Source organism: Ranitomeya variabilis, chromosome 6 (assembly GCF_051348905.1).
Source record: "Ranitomeya variabilis isolate aRanVar5 chromosome 6, aRanVar5.hap1, whole genome shotgun sequence".
NCBI lineage: Eukaryota > Metazoa > Chordata > Amphibia > Anura > Dendrobatidae > Ranitomeya > Ranitomeya variabilis.
This window is the reverse complement of record NC_135237.1, coordinates 14,614,560-14,620,405: the sequence shown is the minus strand read 5'-3', so window position 1 is coordinate 14,620,405 and position 5,846 is coordinate 14,614,560.

The following is a 5,846-nucleotide window of genomic DNA, read 5'->3' as shown; positions in this document are numbered from 1 at the left end:
TTATGGAGAGACTGTGGTGACAAAACACCAAACATATGATCTGATTGGAAACTGTCAGCAAGCATGTGCGCAGGCAGCCGGGAGGAGCGGGGCAGAGAGTGCACGGTGTAAATCTGCAGCTCAGTCTCAGTGCGGACACCGGGCAGAATGCAGTGATGTCAGCTCTGAAGTCTGCAGCATTACTATGTGTTTGCACGGCCCATGTTCCACTGATGTGTGATTGCCCATGTGGCCGGGCCGATCGTCCCCACACGAGTGGTCACAGCTGCGGAGGTAAACGCGCCACCACTCCGCCGACAAGTAAGTGAAATGCGTTGTCCGCAGCACACTGCTCCGGGGGCCGCTGCCGACAGAACGCTCACTGTGCGGGGACAGAACCAGCGCATTAATCATCCCTCCGCACATCGGCCCATGAGACCAGGACCATAAACGAGCCCCTGTATATGGCCGGGCAGAGGGAATGGTGCAGTCCTCCAGCTGCAACGTCCTTCCTCTATCCCTCCACGCACTCCTCTCTATGGTCGGCGTAGAGAGATGGGAAGCGGAGCGATCAGTCTGAAGCAAGGACAGTGCCAGGGACTAAAGAGGTAGGAAAGTACCGGACCCCCGGGCACAAGGATAAAGAAATTCACTGCCCTCCACCATGGATCTGAAATATAAGCATATGATTTCCCTAGACCACCAAGGATCTGTACAATAACCTCTCACTGCCCTAGACCACCAGGGATCCGTACAATAACCCCTCACTGCCCTAGACCACCAGGGATCCGTACAATAACCCCTCACTGCCCTAGACCACCAAGGATCTGTACAATAACCCCTCACTGCTGTAGACCACCAGGGATCTGTACAATAGCCCCTCACTTCCCTAGACCACCAGGGATCCGTACAATAACCCCTCACTGCCCTAGACCACCAAGGATCTGTACAATAACCCCTCACTGCCCTAGACCACCAGGGATCCGTACAATAACCCCTCACTGCCCTAGACCACCAAGGATCTGTACAATAACCCCTCACTGCCCTAGACCACCAGGGATCCATACAATAACCCCTCACTGCCCTAGACCACCAGGGATCCGTACAATAACCCCTCACTGCCCTAGACCACCAGGGATCTGTACAATAACCCCTCACTTCCCTAGATCACCGGGATCCATACAATAACCCCTCACTGCCGTACACCACCAGGAATCCGTACAATAACCCCTCACTGCCCTAGACCACCAGGGATCCATACAATAACCCCTCACTGCCCTAGACCACCAGGGATCTGTACAATAACCCCTCACTGCCGTAAATCACTGGGATCCATACAATAACCCCTCACTGCCCTAGACCATCTGGATCTATATAATAACCCCCTACTGACCTAGACCACCAGGGATCTGTACAATAACCGCTCACTTCCCTAGATCACCGGGATCCATACAATAACCCCTCACTGCCGTAGACCACCAGGGATCTGTACAATAACCCCTCACTTCCCTAGCTCATCGGGATCCATACAATAACCCCTCACTGCCGTAGACCACCAGGAATCCGTACAATATCCCCTCACTGCCCTAGATCACCGGGATCCATACAATAACCCCTCACTGCCCTAGACCACCAGGGATCCGTACAATAACCCCTCACTGCCCCAGACCACCAAGGATCTGTACAATAACCCCTCACTGCCCTAGATCACCAGGATCCATACAATAACCCCTCACTGCCGTAGATCACTGGGATCAATACAATAACCCCTCACTGCCCTAGACCATCTGGATCTATATAATAACCCCTCACTGCCGTAGACCATCGTGGTCCATACAATAACCCCTCACTGCCGTAGATCACTGGGATCAATACAATAACCCCTCACTGCCCTAGACCATCTGGATCTATATAATAACCCCTCACTGCCGTAGACCATCGTGGTCCATACAATAACCCCTCACTGCCGTAGACCACCAGGGATCTATACAATAACCCCTCACTGCCCTAGACCACTGGGATCCATACAATAACCCCTCACTACTGTAGATCACCGGGATCCATACAATAACCCCTCACTGCCTTAGACCATCGGGATCCATACAATAATTCCTCACTGCCCTAGACCGACAGGATCCATACAATAACCCCTCACTGCCCTAGACCACTGGGATCCATACAATAACCCCTCACTGCCCTAGACCACTGGGATCAATACAATAACCCCTCACTGCCCTAGACCATCTGGATCTATATAATAACCCCTCACTGCCGTAGACCATCGTGGTCCATACAATAACCCCTCACTGCCGTAGATCACTGGGATCAATACAATAACCCCTCACTGCCCTAGACCATCTGGATCTATATAATAACCCCTCACTGCCGTAGACCATCGTGGTCCATACAATAACCCCTCACTGCCGTAGACCACCAGGGATCTATACAATAACCCCTCACTGCCCTAGACCACTGGGATCCATACAATAACCCCTCACTACTGTAGATCACCGGGATCCATACAATAACCCCTCACTGCCTTAGACCATCGGGATCCATACAATAATTCCTCACTGCCCTAGACCGACAGGATCCATACAATAACCCCTCACTGCCCTAGACTGACAGGATCCATACAATAACCCCTCACTGCCCTAGACCACCGGGATCCATACAATGCCCCTGGTGAGCCATGACTCAAATGCAGGCCTTTGCCCAACTGCTTCAGACCCTCGCCGAGGAGTTTAAGGTGCTGCGGGGTGAGGTGGTGCAGCAGTTGTTGGGGTTCTGGGCCTCGGCTCAGGAGGTCTGTAAATTGTACTTCAGGCTCCGCCCTCGTTCATCAGAGAGTGAGGAACAACGGGTGGGAATCATCGTTTCCCTTCTTACAGGTGATCCCCAATCCTGGGGCTTCTCCCTGCCGGCCGATTCCCCATCTTGTGCAGGGTCTGTCTCCAAGGTTACAGGATGCTCTTGTGCAGTACGCAGCCCCCAGGTCAGTGGAGGCCGCCATGTCCCTTGCCATCCGGGTAGACGCCTGAGGGAGAGGCATACACCAAATGTGCCCCCGGTAGTCCTTGTTAGGGAGGAGGACACACCAGAGCAGGGGGATGAACCCATGCAGGTGGGAGGAGTTGCTTCCCAACGGTTTTGCCTGCGGTTCGCCGTGGTGTGGGGACGTTTTTACTGTGGGCAGACTGGTCATTTCATCAATGTCTGCCCAGCGCGCGCCAAAATACCTGCACCACCTAAGAAGCTGCGTCCCCCTGGTCGTGTGGAGGGAGGCGACCAGGGAGTGTACATTTCCTCCATCTTCTCGTCTCAGGGTATCTTACCTGCTGAGGTGGTGGTTGGTGGGGTAACTGAGTGTATACTGATGCTTGTGGACAGTGGAGCAGGTGTCAATCTGGTGGATGCTCATTTTGTCCAGACCCATGGCCTGAGGTGTAGGACACTAAACCCCTAAGCGTCCAGGCCATTGACTCCGCACCACTCAGCCAGGGGAGGGTGACCCAAGTCGTGGATGATACACACCTGCGTATAGGGACTCGTCATGAGGAGTCCCTGTCATGCTATGTCCTGAGGGGAATACCAGCTCCCATTGTTTTAGGACTCCCTTGGTGGAAGAGACACAGCCCGGTCATAGATTGGCGGTCCAGGGAAGTGGTCAGCTGGGGTCAGTCGTGTGAGGGCTGCTGCCCGGGAGCTACGATCTCTGCCGTTCTTCTACAACCCACCCCTTCCTCTGCAGTGGGGGCAGCAGAGGTGCAGCCAGGGACTAGGGGCAGGACTCAACCCTCACCACAAGCTAACCCTGAGTGTCGGGGACCTCTTAGGAGGAGGGGCAGGGTGGTGGTTCCCTCTGAGCATTGTGGGGGTGTGAGTGTGGTGACACAGGGGGACGCCTCTGTTGTCAATTCCTCAAAGAATTCACAGTCTTGTGGCAAACGTATCTGTGAAAATAAACGTTCAGGTCCGGACCTGTGTGTGAATGAGTACGTATGGGTTTCCACCGAAATCAGCAGGTGGAAGTGTGCAACTGGGACCTGGAGTTCCAGGATGATCAGGCCATATTGGGTTTCACCGTTTTGTGACTGTTCCCCCTCGTCGGGCCGTGACACCCTCACTGCCCTAGATCACCGAGATGTATATAATAACCCCTCACTGCCCTAGACAACCAGGCTCCGAACAATAACCCCTCACTGCTATAGATCACCGGTATCCATACAATAACCCCTCACTGCCCTAGACCATCTGGATCTATATAATAACCCCTCACTACCTTAGACCACCAGGATGCATACATTAACCCCTCTGTCACGATCCATGTTTGGATTTGTGGCAGATCTGGCCTCTTAGATTAAAACTTTTTCTCCTTTTAGGCTATCGGGGGTTAATGCGGGTTCCCCCCCGGTGGCCGCTGGTGTAATTACATTGCTGCCTATTCTGCTGACGCAGGTGGTGACCACTCCCACCTTCCTTTAAAAGGTCACCTGATGCATCATCTGACTGTTGGTTATACAGATCCTTCTGGAGACCAACCTAGTCGGAGACAGGAGCTTGCCGAGTACTGTGGTTCTTCAGCTGAATACTGATATCTGGTGCCTTACTCTCCTATGCAGTGTATTGCTAAGTGTGGTGTTATTGTTGCTTTGTCCCTTTGTTGTCTGTAATTTCCCTTGTGTTGTATTAGTGCAGTGGGACCAGTGCTCTCACCTGCCAGTTCCCTACTTAGGGATAGGAGGAGGGCAAGTGAGGGACTAGGTATCCTGCTCGGCGACGGGGTGAAAGAACCCATATAGGGACGCTAGTAAGAGCAGGGCACATCCTCAGGTGAGTGCAGGAGGTGTTCATTCCCCATTCCCTACTGACAGGGCCCACCATTGTTATTGTGTACCCGGTGTACCCTTATGTGTTTCGCCGTTTTGTGACTGCCCCCTCGGGTCGGATCACGCTACGACAGTCACTTCGTGACACTATAACCAACCATCCCATTTTTTTTTCTGGTGAGCCGTGACTCAAATGCAGGCCTTTGCCCAACTGCTTCAGACCCTCGCCGAGGAGTTTAAGGTGCTGTGGGGTGAGGTGGTGCAGCAGTTGTTGGGGTTCTGGGCCTTGGCTCAGGTGCAACCAGAACTCAAGATATCTCTTCCTGACAGGTTCTCTGGAGGGAGAGATACATTTTTGGCTTTTCAGGAGGTCTGTAAATTGTACTTCAGGCTCCGCCCTCGTTCATCAGAGAGTGAGGAACAACGTGTGGGAATCATCGTTTCCCTTCTTAAGGCCGGAGACACACTGGTGCGAGAGACGGCCGAGTCTCGCTGGTTAAAAGCAAGCTGTGGCACCTGCATTCCGGAGCTGAGCGTGCAGCTCCATGTATTGCTATGGAGCCGCACGCTCCGCTCCGGAGTGCAGGTGCCACAGCTTGCTTTTAACCAGCGAGACTCGGCCGTCTCTCGCACCAGTGTGTCTCCGGCCTAAGGGTGATCCCCAATCCTGGGGCTTCTCCCTGCCGGCCGATTCTCCATCTTTACGGTCGGTGGACGAGTGTTTTGTGGCCTTGGTGCTTGTGTATGGGGATCCTGATAGCGTCTCCCTGGCAGAATCCCGACTGCGTAAGATCAAGCAGGGGGCCGGCGGCGGAGAAGTACGGCTCGGGGTTCAGGAGGTGGGCCACTGACACACAGTGGAATGACCCGGCCCTTAGGAGCCATTTTGTGCAGGGTCTGTCTCCAAGGTTACAGGATGCTCTTGTGCAGTACGCAGCCCCCAGGTCATTGGAGGCCGCCATGTCCCTTGCCATCCGGATAGACGCTTGAGGGAGAGGCATACACCAAATGTGCCCCCGGTAGTCCTTGTTAGGGAGG